The sequence below is a fragment of the Nipponia nippon genome, unplaced genomic scaffold (genome assembly GCF_047370975.1).
Source record: "Nipponia nippon isolate SJK-2023a ecotype South Korea unplaced genomic scaffold, ASM4737097v1 scaffold_1, whole genome shotgun sequence".
Taxonomy (NCBI): Eukaryota; Metazoa; Chordata; class Aves; order Pelecaniformes; family Threskiornithidae; genus Nipponia; species Nipponia nippon.
This window is the reverse complement of record NW_028262290.1, coordinates 54761911-54776306: the sequence shown is the minus strand read 5'-3', so window position 1 is coordinate 54776306 and position 14396 is coordinate 54761911.

The following is a 14396-nucleotide window of genomic DNA, read 5'->3' as shown; positions in this document are numbered from 1 at the left end:
TTGGGGGTATTTAAAGGTGGCAAGTTAAGAATGTGTGTGATAAAGCTTTGCAGAGAAAGTGGGTTCTTTAGCGTGTTGCTTCTAAAGGGGGTTGTCCAATTGATTTTAATTGAGGCTTTTCCAGCATTTTGAAATTAATATAGTGAGTAGTATTAAATATGTGCCCCTAAGCGAGCAATCTGATTAGGTAGAATAGTGAGTGTTTAGGTAATGGTTCATATAAGATTAGACTGACCTTTGAGAAGGCAAGGAAGCTAAGGCAGTAGATAATGGCATTGCACAACTTGCTGGTACTACCAAAAGTTTTCTCTAATCGTGCTTCAAAGGAAGAATGCAGATTACATTGCAGAAACTACCAAGTCTTGTACTATAATCCCTGTTGATAACTCTCTCCCTAGTATATTAGGACCTCCATATTTTTTTAATCATAAAAAAATAGATTGCATTGCATTAGGTCACAGTAACTAATGCCATCTTTATACAGTGCTGACAAGTATTTTATGAAAAACATTTCATTCAAGCTTTATTACGGGTCAAATGAAAGATGGATTGACCAGTAAAACAGGAAGATCCTGAAATCTTCTTACACAATATATCCAGAAACAAAGGCTATTTTCTGTTCCTAAGTAAATACGGTTATTGAAGGAATTTATCTGTAGTAGTGGGCCCAGCTGATTTATGGAGGCCAGAATCAGGTTGTTTTCTCTTTACTCTGACTCCTTAGCCAGCTTTCCCTCTGCAATATTGATGCAAAGGATGTCTTTTGTGGAGGAGTCTGCACTGCCATCCCTTGACACCCTATTCCTTGCCAGAGACAAGGGGTAATGACTGGATGAAACCATCAAACACAACTGGAAGACCCATGTAATGTTCAGCGCAGGGACTGGTGATATAAACCCTACATGGTGAAGTAAATCTTGTGGGAGAAGATCCTCATGGGAGGAAACACTGGCCCCTCATTGCTGGACCTTAGATGAAGCTAGCTGTGCTACTGCCATTTGGGCTGTGGTTGGCGTGACCTTATCCCTACCACTGATCTGAGCCAAATGTGGCGTCCTCCCCGGTTCCCTCTTGGGGCAGCGCATGGGACCCTGACCTCCCTGGGGCCATACATGGGCTGTAGGTGTAATGGCTCATTGTGCAAGTGAGATGCATCCATGTGGTGGGCTGTCAGTGCTATCAGCAGTCATTCAAGTAGATGTTTTGTTTAGTGTTATTGCTTTGTGAAGTTTGGTTATTATTATTTTATTAATTTTATAGATAAAAGGAGTATTTGAACCAAGCAAGGGATCATCTGTGTCCCTAGTGCCCTGCTAATTGGTCTCCTGTCGGAGCACGCTAATGAAATTTGATGTCTGCTGCATGGGCAGAAGGCGCTCGTGGTTTCAAGAGGCATGAAGCGACAGCCTGGTGGGCAGTGGGAGGCTGTCCTGTGACAAGTTCCTGTCTCAGAAATAGTCTACAATTTTCAAATGCTCCCAAGGATGGAAAAACATATTTTAAAGGCTTGTATAATTTTTTTTTCTTCTTCTTCTTTTGTCCTATGATAGAAACATATTCCTGAATTTGGATGAGATCTTCAAGAAAATATTTTTATGGTTATCTAAATGGGTTGTTTCAGAATTTAATCACTCACTGAAGACTCATCCTTTCCCCGTTGTGAATGCTGTCACTTGAACAGCTGACTCAATTACATTTTCAGAAAGGTAGTTTTTAAAAAAAAAAAAAAGGAAGTGTTGGAATAAAGTGCTTCTACTCCTTTGTGTTTTAGGTTTGAATTAACTATGTAGGGTGTCCTCCAGAAGCCTATAATGATTAGCTGGTTTGTTGTGCTGTCTTTTGAAAATATTATCAGAGCAATCCTTGCCTGGAGAGAGTGTTTCCAGAGGAATCCCTTGCTTTTGTGTGGAAATTGCATGCCCTTTACAGATTTGATACCTTTCTCTACCATTTACAGATGCTGTGATGAACATTTAATCTCAGAGTTGTTAACCTTTCTCAACTTTGAAGTATAAAAATTTTCTTTTACAGGCTGGTCTCTCCTTAAAGGAAATCTTTAGGGTTTTGTGCATCTGGTGCCTGAGCTGCCAGTTTTCTGTCCAAACCAGCCTCTGATGGGCCCTGGCTAGGAGGGAGTCGGCACTTCCACTTAGGTCAGCCCCAACTGCTCATCTTGGTCCTCACATCAGGCATGCAGAAACAACTAAGGGCAGATGAGCAGTTAGCTGTGACCCACTAGTCCCCGTTTTTGCTATGTATCGGTGGTAGGCATGATTGCTCCTCTACTAGCAGACACCGGGCAGGATATGCTCAGTGGTCTATGCTTAGGGATTTGCGTGTGTAGATTATGGGTGTTTGGGCATGAGCACGGACTTAGACCTGCACCAGATGCACAACATGAACTAGCCCTTGCAAGGTGCCTTATGGAGACACGGTAGAGGGATGGTGATGTTGATGCTGAATCTCCTACATATTTTCCCTCTAAGTGCTTGTGCAGCGTGTGTAAAAGTGCAATCAAATTAGTCTCCTACCTGTAGCTGGTAGTGACTTAAGCAGCTGTGCAAGGAATGAAAAAACCTTTTTATATTTTCTAGCTTCTGGAATTGGCAAGGGCCTGCATAATAAAATACACTGGGGGTCTATACAATGCTAATGTAATTGCCAAGAAAGAGTTAGGAAAAAAGTTTTCTAGCCCTCGGTCCTTCACTCAAAAGCATATTCATTTCTTAATTATAGTCTTGTGAGATTATCTTTTAATAAACAGCTAGTTTGAAACTGCCAGCCTGTACCTGTTATCTTTTCCTTTCTAACTGACTCCAGCCTTAGTCCATGCTCACAGTACTTTTAATAGCATGTTCTCTTGGAGCATTTTTCTCTGCTTTGACTAACTAGAGGGACACTTTGATGGCCCTGTGTGCAGACCAGCAAGCTGCCTCCTACCCCAACAGTGAATGTGTGATGCTAAAGAGACAAACAGGTGAAATATCCAGGAACTATTACAGTAAGTAATTTTTCTTTTTTTAAAAAAAGACCCTTGAAGTCTGCCATCCAGGTATGAATAGCCAAAAATCACATAGGAGACCTAACAGTTAATTTTTCTTTAACAGTCTGTCTCTATGGATATCATTCTCTGATTTTCTCCAGTTCCTGAAGAATAATTTGGCTGCCTGTGGAAGCTCGATTTGAGTGTGATTCCACAGCTGCAGAAGCCCATTGATATGTGGTGGTGAGCAAATCACCGCATTTTTTTCAGGGCTCAGCTGTTTAAAATATACTGAATGCAAAATCACTGGTAAGTTACAATGTGTTTAAATTACTCTAATTAAAGCTTCTGTAGTATGGCACAGTTCATGATATTTCATTGCAAATTATAGCTCATGTACCTACCATGGCAAGCAGGCGTTATCCCTTATCTCTTTATTCAAAAACTAGAAAGAATGGGAAGAAACAAACTTTTCAAGCTAAATTGCAGACTTACTAGCTGAAGTCTTTTGACAAATTTTTTAGCACCTCTACAATGAGATAAACAGTTAAATTATGGGTCTGAAGAGCTTCATCTGATGGTGGGAGAAAGAGAAATCCCTCCTTAGAAGGCTTTGGTCTGTTTCTATTTTTAACATTTTGGCTATACTATACAAAAGGGTGCACTTAATATTGCTCATCAAGCTGTGTACTGTACTGTGCAAATTGCAAGTCTTCCTGCTGCAAACAGGAGCAAGTCAAACTTATTAATGGCAAGTAGATGTTAAACTAGTGGGGATGGATGTTTATGAAGGGTTGGTTTGGGGATTTTGCATTAAGATGAAAACCAGCAGGGAGAATCTTAGAAAATGCTTTCCTGTCTTCACTGAAGATAGATGTTATGGAGTTTCTGGAGTGCCTTTTTCATGTTTCTTGCTAAAGCTTGAATTGCTTTTCCTGTCTCAGCATGGCCAAAGACAGGCCTGTGTAACATAATACTTCATTGTAAAGGAACTTCCAAGCAAGTGTCAACAGTAGTTTCCAGCCAGCCAGGTTGCAGTCACCCAAACAGGGTGTGGACTTGCCCATTGCTGCTGGAACTTTTGCCCATAAATCTGCACAGTTTAACTGTACATTTAGACTAACTATTCAGATAAACTAGTGGTCTCAGAAGTTTTGGGAACCCTGTACATGACAAACAGCACCCTGAACTTCTGGGTGTGCAGGGTGCAGTGGTGACATAGCCATGTTGGTACAGCACTGCACCCATGTTGACATGGACTTACTAGCTTAGAGTTCGATGAACACGTCCTGCATCTAGGCCTGATCCAGCTTGGGATGGGCATGTAGAAGCTTGTACCTCTATGTTTGCCTGCTCCAACATAGCCTCTTGTGAAGAATTTTAGTTCCAAGTCTACACTCAGGGTTTATGGGAGTATCTTCCCTTTCGTATATTGAAATTGAAAGTGATGACAGAGGGAGGAAACGGGAAAACAAGCCTATATACCACAGGAAAAGAAGTGCTGGGAGTCTATGAGCAGCCCCAGAGCTATGGTGTCATTGGAGGGATGGATTGGTTTGTATGACTGGAGCACTGTAACGGATGCCTGCAAGTTCTTTAGGAAGGACAGCCTGGGCGGACAAGGAGGAAACATTGCACGCCGTGCAGAAGAATTCATCAAATGCACAGAAGACTGCTATGAAATAGGCAACATGTTTGTCCAGAGCTTATGGGTAGGAAACAGAGGGGACATTTTGGTGGATGTCTGCTACAGACCATGATCAAGAACAGCAGCTGAGCAAAGCTGAGTATCTGGAAGAAGCCTCATGACCATAGAGGATACTGCCTGAAAGGCAAAGGAGCTCAGAAGAGCTGGTTGATCTTCCTAGGCAGCTTTCTCAAAGGGTAGGAAAAGACCGTTTCAGTGCTCAAGAAAATGAGCACGTGTCAGGATGCCAGCTGGAATGAGTATGTAACTCCCAAGTGAGCTCAAACAAAGAAATAATGTGGAGGCAGGGACAGGCTACCCAGAGGCAATGCACAATTACCACCCAGAGTTATTCCAGGGAGAAAGTTTGGAACAACAAGCACAGCTGGATTTGACACTGGATAGATGTAAAGGGCAAGAAGATGACCTTGTGTAGGTTCTTTGGCAGAAAAAGGAATACCAAGGAATATGTTGGCTTTCTGCTGCCTAGGAGCAGGCAAGCTAGTGGCAAAGGACATTAAAAAGGTTTTGATTCTCAAGGCCCTCTTCACATCAGTCTTTATTGGCAAGGTTTGATCTCAGACGTCCCAGTCTCTGTTCTTAGTAGCAGCATTTAGAAAAGTAAGGTAGAGGAGGCCAATGTACATATCCCCTCCATGACAGAGGAGAATTGAATTCAGGGAGGGAGCTGAAGTAGCTGGCCAATGTCACACAGAACTGCTCTTGGTGTTCAGGAGAGTTTTCCCGTGACTGGCAAAAGAGGAATCTTATGCCTACTTTCAAAAAAGTATAAAGGAACAACTATAGCCTGGTCAGTCTCACATCAGTAAGTGGCAACATTGTGGAGTAAGCCCTCACAGAAACTGTTTCCAGGTACATGAAGGACAAGACAGTCTTTGGGTACAGCTAGTACATATTTACCATGAGCAAATGGAGACTGACCAATCTGATTGCATTCTGCAACAAAAATGATGGGCTTTGTGGATGAGGAGAGAGCAGTGGATGTTGTATACCTTTGCTTTAGCTTTTAGCTTGACAGGATCTTCCATAGTAAACTTGTAGGTAAACTGGGGAAACACGGACTGTGAGGATAAAAAACTGGCTGGGTTTTTGGACTAACACAGTAGTGGTCAGTAGTTGGAAGTCCTGTCAGCCATATACAAGTAGTATTCCTCATAGGTCATACTGTTTAATGTCTTTATTGGTCATCTGGATGAGGGGATGGAATGTGCTCTTGGCAAACTGGTGGTTGATATGAAATTTGGGGAGAAGCAGCTGAAAGACTGAAGGGCAGGACTATTAACCTGAGGATCTTCAGCAAGCTGCAGCAGTGGGCTGACAGCAGCCTCATGATGCTCAACAAAAACAACCATGAATTCCTGCATCTGGGATGGGATAACCCCACACATGTATTGGGGCTGACTGGCTATGGAGCAGCTCTGCAGGATGGGACCTGGGAATCCTGACAGACAAGTTTAACATGAGTCAGCAACATGCTTTTATGGCAATGGGAACCATCTGCATATATGCATTGCAGGACAGAGAAGAGGCTGAGCAAAGTGCTTCTTCCTTTCCTCTTGGCACTTGTGAGACCACATCTGGAGAGCTGTGTCCAGTTTGGGGCTCCCCAGTACAAGACATGGACATGGACATGCTGGAGCAACTGGGGTTGTTTAGTCTGGAGGAGAGGAGGCTGAGGGGAGACCCTATTGCTCTCTACAACTAGCTGAAAGGAGGTTGTAGCGAGGTGGGGGTCGGCCTCTTCTCCCTAGTAACGAGTGATAGGATGAGAGGAAATGGCCTCAAGCTGCGCCAGGGGAGGTTTAGGTTAGACATTAGGAAAAACTTCTTCACCGAAAGGGTGGTCAAGCATTGGAACAGCCTGCCCAGGGAAGTGGTTGAGTCTCCATCCCTGGAGGTATTTAAAGAACGGATAGATGTGGTGCTCGAGGACATGGTATAGATGGACTTGGCAGTGTTAGGTTAATGATTGGACTCGATGATCTTAAGGGTCTTTTCCAACCTTGACGATTCTATGATTCTATGATTTCACAAAGATGTCTGGGGGCTGGAGAGCAAGACATAGGAGAGAAGAAGGAACTGGCTTGTTCAGCCTTAAAAAGCAAAGGGCAAAGGAGATTAAATTGTTGTCTACAACTACCTGGGAGGCTGATTACAGAGGAAATGGGGATAGCCTTAGCAGTACATAGTGACAGGGCAAGAGGCCATGCTGCATCCTGGGTAAATCCCAGTGGTTAAGCTCTGGAACAAGCTGCCCAGAGGGGCTGAGCAGTCTCCATCCTTGGAAAATGTCAAACCTCCACTGACCAAATCCAGACTGTTTCTTGATATCTGCTTTAAATCTTTGCTGAACACCAGGGCTGATTATTTCTTGTCAGTCTTAAAGAGCATGCAGAACATTTGCTGACTATCATCTTTATAGCAGAGCTTTTACAGGCTTGGATAATCTCTCTCATCTTTCTCAGCTAAGTTTAGTTCCTTCATCTTTTCCACTTCAGGTGTTTTAAACTGATTCTCCCTGTTTTTTTTTTTTCCTCCTTGCAATTCTGTCTACACGTTGTGGTATCCAGAACTGGACACTGGGCCCTGGCTACTGACCCTAGCCACCACATGAGGTGAAAAAAAAAAAAGCAAACCTGCTTTCTGTGTCTTAGGTATGAAGCTCAGGTTCCAACCTATAAAAATTCAATTTGTTTTTCTTGAAATAGCACCACAACATTAGCACATATGCAGTTCATGATCAACTATATGACCTAGCTCAGCTTCTTCAGCAGTGCTATTCAGCTGCATGGTTCCTATTCTATGTTTGTTTTTTGTTTCCTATCTTGCTCCTCTTCAGTTTCATGCACTGAAATTCATTTTATGGATTTCAGGCAGTATCCTTGGTTTTCAAAGGTGCAGAGTTTGTGATGCTCTTTACAGAGTGCTCCAAATTGGCATTTGTTCCTACTGTGAGATGGAAGTCATTAACAGAAATGTTGGATTGCAGCACTGCATTACCCACTACCACAAATTTTTAGATAACGTCAAGTTTAGCTGCAATGACAGACTTCTTCAGCACTGAGGGCAGATAACCAAGATCAAAAAAACCTCACCATTTCATAACACTTTTGACTTGTTCTTCCTGGATATTGAATTTAAGCTTTCTGTTTTGTTCCCCTAATTTCTTTTTTGGAGATACTTTCTGAACTTTTCCTGTTCTCAGACCTTCTCTGTCCTCAATGAATATTCAAAGACAATTGTTCCAAGATTATTTTGGCTTATTTCCCTAGATTCTTTCCTGGAATTTCAGCCATCCTGACAATTAAAATATCTTTAACTCTTTATTAATATTACATATTTTCTTCCAGATTCTGGTCTGTATCGTAGTCCTCTGTTTAAAATTGCATTAAATGTCTGGTCACAAATAACCCTAATCGCAGATGAGATACAGATCTAAAGTATACACTCACTTAAACAAATCAATGCTTAAAAAAATCCCAACATCAATAGCCACTGGTTTTGCTGATAATTGTCCTTTATGTAAAACACTTAAAATTGGCTTGGTTCTCTTAGATCCTTCTCCTTTTTTTTTTTTTTCTCTATACAGCTTATATTAAGTATGTAACTGTGTTTCTTTTTACTGGCTTTTGCTTCTTCCATTTTGTCTCAGAAATATCTTCATTTCACATTGGTCAGCGCTTGATCTTCACATTGTTATTCAGTTCAACCTGGACACTTCCTCACTATTTTGGTACAGCTGTTTACTAAACCCTTCCCCAGAAAGTAATCTGACATAATGAATGTTTCACAAGCTCCACGTGGGCTGACATTACTGAGGCTGCACTCTATATTGTTAAGGTAGAAACTATGCACTTGTTTTCAGAACAAAAGCTTGCTTTTTGTATTGATAGGAATTTTTCATTACAAAAATACAAGACAGGGATTTGGTCTACGTAACTGAGCCAGTTCTGTAAGAACAGTAAAACAAAATCCATGGACATCCTAAGGATTAAAGTTACATCATTTTTTAATTAACTTTCTGATTTGATAGTAAATATGCAAAGGCTATAAACAGGTATTGTTTAAGAATGTATTACTTAAATGCAAATATTCAGAGGCCAGTATTCGCATACACTTCTCTCTTTCCACTAAACAGGTGCAGCATAATAGCTAAGGACAAAAACCTGATAGAAGGGAAGCAGTCTGTCCTTCATAGCTAGCTTAACATGAAGCAGAAGGAAACAGAAATAATCTTCGTAGTTCTTATTGATCTCCCTTTATATTGTTGCAAGCTAGAAAGCCAAGCTATTTATTGACTGAACTTTGGATAGCCACCTCTGATTAGCTCAGCTTTCACGAGCAAATCTTACAGTTCAGTGAAAATGCTGCATGCTGTCAGAAAGTGTAGGAAGATGTGAGGTTACAAAACAGATGTCATTTTTCTTCTTTACCAAATAAATTCAAAAATATTCAACATTAACCTTATCACAGTTGATGACAAAACAGAAGGTGTTGACATGCTTCTGAACTTACACTTCTCTCATTTTTATTGACAAATGAGCTAAGATATTTGTCAAAGATTGACAAAATACAAACTCACAAGAATGGAAATAGTCAAACTATAATAATTTAGCTGGATGAAGTCCTGCTTGCCTACTGAAGTTCTCAGACCAAATGTAATGATGCTCCTACATTCGTGTTTCATTTGGCAAACATACTTGCAGAGTAATGTCACTTAAGTTCCAGTCTGGCATCCTCTGGTCACAAAGTTTTCTCCCTGGGAAACTGAATTTACAAGACATACAAGTTTGGATTCTGCATCGGCGAATTAAATGGGGCTGAGGGACCTGCTCCTGGGGGCTGTCCCATGCCATTGTAGGCACAGTCTCTAGGTTCACACAGAGAGGGCAATGCAGCCCTTGATGTCACACTCCAGAACTACTCAACAGTCTATAACAAACTCAGGAATAAAGAACTGCAAATACAGCTATGCTACCAATAAAAGTCTAAGGTCATGACTGTATCTTAGACCCTTTCCACGGAATGAAACTTGTTATTATCCTAAGAGCTTTGGTTAGAAACTAGGCTGTGCTCCACACTCCATGAAAACAGAACTCCAACACCCCTTTGTTGGTGTATTCAGAGGAGGTGGAATTTTTCTTCAGACTCTGGATCCAGAGATAGGTGTAACCATGAACATTTGAGCAAGACCCATTAACTAGGTACCTGGTGACTTGAATACTGCTAGAAGTAAAGACATACCCTCATTTTCAACCTTCTTTCTAGTAGAGGAAGATTTAAAAATATTAGAATTCAGTTCTACAGGAAGAAGAATAGAAGAAAGTGGAACTTACAGATAAATAGAGCAAATCAGAAAAAAAAAAGAAATTAAGACTAAACAAATAAGTTAAAAACATTATCGGCAGCCAGGGATCAAGTCTTCTTTTAAAGTCCCATAATTGAACACTCAAAATCTCACATACCCAACTTTAACTTCTAACTCCAGGATCTTTTTTGACCAGCTAATGGGCAGCTAATGGCAGCTAATCTATCCTAATGCTATTCGGGTTGCTTTTCCCCACAGCTGATCTGAAATACTTAGCTGTCGCTGCGTTCTTTGGGTGATTAAGAAGCACTACCAAGTTTCAAATCTAACCTTAATGACCAATTTATATTTGTCTAATCAGGTAAAAATTTAGGGCCCAGGGATTTTCCTCCTTCAGTCAATGCAGAGTGCCCAGTTGCCTCCCCTGGGATGACCAGCTATGGAGGGATCCAACAAGGCAGAATTGCAACTTTTTTCCCTCTCTCTTTGGAGCCCCAATCAGAGTGCACAATTTCCAATGCAAGCCCTCTCTTCTGAAAGAAATTAATTTCCAATTTATATCGCATCAGTTGCAGTTCTAGAAAGTTGGTGGACTTTTGCTGGCATTTTCCTAAGCTTCTTAAATTCATCACATCTTAAATCCAGCAGATAAATATTCACAGGATTTTCGGTTTAAAACTGGTTCTTTTGGGGTGCTTTTTATGAACAAACTTATAAAAGTGCTGCCTGGAACGAAATGCAAAGTAACAGCATCTTGGATTAACAAACATCAATTTTAAAAATAGCTGCTTTTAATTACTGAGCTCTAAATCAGAAAGCCAGTGCAACATCAAGGGGCTGCTTTTCTCTATTGAATGTGAATAATATTTAAAAGTGAGATGTCTTCTAACACTTTAATTTACACCTTCTAGGGATGGTTCTGACTCACGGTTTTAATTTCTCCCTATTTGTTCCTCCATGGGTTGCAAAATACATTTCAAAGCCTAGAATAAGTGTAGAGACCTGATCCAAAATTCCTTGGCAGATCTCCCTCCTATTGTGAGGAATATTGGCTGCCAAGAGTCCAAGACTGAACTCCCTAAGGACAGAGTTTTTCCAACACTCCTTGGTCACTTCAAATATCTCTTGAAAATCTGGTCGTTGTATATCAGGTGGCTGAAGCTTTCCTGTTTGTATTGTCCCACAGTAGCTTTCCTTTATCCTTAACTTGGAACATTTCAGAAAATGAGATAAACATTCGGCTTCTGTGTGGTACAAACCCAAACCACAGAACATCCACATGCCCCAAACTCACATAGAAGAAAGGGTTTGCATTAAATGTTACCGCCACCGAGCTCTGATATGCCTCCCAAAAATATAGGGGAAGACTATTATAATTATGTAAAATTAGCTAAGGAAAAGGCACTTTTTACAAGACTTATAGTCTCAGTGTTGCTGCTACGGAGCTTTCTGAGATGAATGAGATGAGTTTCATTCAGAACGGAGACAAGTTTCATTCAGTTATTTGTTACATCCTACTGATGACTTTTAACTTCCAGTAGGTGAGTTTTTTTCTTAACTAATGGAAAAAACATTTCTCCACTGTGATTTTATCTGAAGCCAATTGACTCCAGGGGTGCAAAAGCCAAGCGGTGTGGTAGGCGATCACTGACCTTTTGACAGTACGTGGTTTGGTATGGGGGAACGTTTATTAAACAAACAATGTTAACTTTACCTAAGACTGACTTCGAAGTTTGATCTCTAGGAGGAAGACCTATCTAATGATTAAACCACAGAATTAGGCTCTTAGGGCCGTAGCTAATAAAAGCCTTGGGTGCTTATAACTGGGATACTGCAATTCTTCATTCTAGACACATGCTGACCACAACGAAATCCAAGGACTGAGGGAGATGATTTAAAGCCATTCACTGAGCAAAGAGCTGCTTCCAGCCCAAAGAAAGGATTAGTACAGGAGCGAAGGCTGGACTCTGACCTCTTTAGAGGCTAGGTGCCTGAGGGAGGCATGTGAGGTGACTCGCGGCAGGGCAAGATTCATTGAACCAGAAGGGGAGGTCTTAAGGAAGCTGACTCCACTTTTCTCAGCTGTGGTACGCAGCTGAGAGCAGGCAAGTTCTGCTTTTGGAGGGCTGTTTTCCCCTGAGCAATCATAGAAGAGTGGGAATAACCCTGAGATCAGAGACCTGGGGATCCCCACCCCACCGGGGCTGTGATTTAGAAAGCAGGGTGCTGCCCAGGGAGGGCAGGCTCTGCCGGGAGGAGAAGGGAAAAGGAGGGTCATCGCTCACCCCTTCAGACAGCAGATTGTGTTGGCTGAATGGATAGGACCACATATTGCTGGCTATTTTTCTCTCCCCTACCTGTAGTGCAAGTCTGGAAGCCCTAGAGAAGCCACTCTCCTGCAACGGCATGATAGGACTACCAAAAATGCTTAGCACTTTCCTAGCCCAAGAGAAAGGAAGCACTGTTAGATTGTAGTGTTTAATGTGCTCTAATGAATCTTTTAAAAAAGTTTTTCTGTAGCCAAATATACAGCCTTTAACATGAGCTAAAATGGTTACAGTAAAGCCAAGAAGGGAGCTTGAGAGTTTGATAAAACCAGCTTAAGAATATGTAAATTTGGTGAGCCTTTTTTTTACAATGGATTTAAAAATAGCTGTCAGAATACCATTACCCTTCGCAGTATGGTGTTGCATAATGATTTTGGTGCCACCACAAAACTTTAGGCACTAGATCTTTGAACACATTTAGATATTCACTCCTATGAATGCAGCAGAGGCGTGGGGGGAGATTCAGCTGCCTAAGCACAGGTGGGTAGTGCCTTTTCAGGTGCCCGATGGTACCTAAAACATCTGCACAGAGCAGGCAGACATGACGTGGGACCTGCAGGGATCCTGTACTCTTCTGGAGAGGCAGCTGAGGAGGACACCTTATGGGCAATACGATGGCTCCGGGCATTCACAGCGAGGCATCTGAACCACTTTCTAGGTTTTGGGGGGCAGGGTTTGCTGCAGGTGCAGAGATGCCCATGCTGGCTCTATCTGAATGTTGCAGTAAGCAGCCTGCCTCAGCCCTCGCTGGGGACTTCTGTATCACACTGCTTTTTGCGGGGGAAGACGGTCACAGTGGGGAGGATCCGTGTCCAAATTCACAACTTTCCAAGGGAGGAATATTTTTATTCCAATCTGTGAAACCTAAGTAAAAATGTGGGTCCTAAAGATTATGTTTTAATATGAGTTGATAAAGCACCACAAAGATTATCAGTGCTTTATTAAAGGTTTTTAATATGGATGATTACACATATCCCAGCCAAAATCTTCTCCATCCTACATAGGTATTTATCTCAGCTAGCAGATTTTGTTTGCTCAGATCCAAATTAGAAAGTATTTAAAGCAGATAGCACATCTCTAAAAATATACTGAATTTACAATGAAGCTTTAACATTCGCTTGCTAAATTTCACACATCTCATTTGATTTCTGAAGAGAAAAGGTAAACACAGAAATTTCCTTAGCCAGTTCTCATGCACTGCTTGCAGCAATGTAAGAGGAGTATTTCTCTCATTACTACCGTGTATCTTAAGTAGAGAACAAATGGCCATTCCCTTTACAGGCAAGGAAGTAAAATTCCTGACTGCAGTTTGTGCCATTTTTTTTCCTCTTATTTGGTAATGTAAGCTTCTATGCAAATTGAATGACTGCTCTTCAGACCCAGTTGAATACAACAGGGAAGGACGGGACAAAATTACTTTTGTCTGTCTTAACAGGACTTTTTAATTAAATTTACTTTGCATGGCCCTGAATCTTGCCAGGTTAAATTATCGTTTCAGCCATGTTCACATTCTTGTTAACGTATTTTAACTGTGGTGCAAAAGGTTAGGGTAATGGGAAGACCTGAAAACATAATGGTTACAGTGAAACCCAAATGCTGCCTGTATTTAGATCATTTTCCTTCCAAGTGACAGTCCATTAAATAGCTAAATTGTTTTATTTGCTACTTAAGAATGTCTTTGCTTAGTCTTTGGGTGTCAGAAACTAATAAAAGAAACCTTAGAGGAAAATCTGCAGATTCTGTAAAAATAGAACTAATATGACATGCAGAGCTTGTACAATGTTATAATTTTTGACTTTGTAGAAAAGTGAGATAGTTCATCGTAAAAGGTATTTTTACAGAGATTATAAATGTTTATTTCTGCCTTAATTTTTAAAAATAATAGTTCCAAAATGTAGGTTTAGCAAAATTCCCTAGTCATTACTTTAAAAAAATCAAACTCTACATTAAATATATTTGGTATCTTAGTACAATTCCATTATTTTTTGCTGCTGAACAACAGACTATAAAAAGGTTTTCAGTTTTAGTATCATACAGGTCTACCTGGATTTGTATCACAGAGTCCAATAT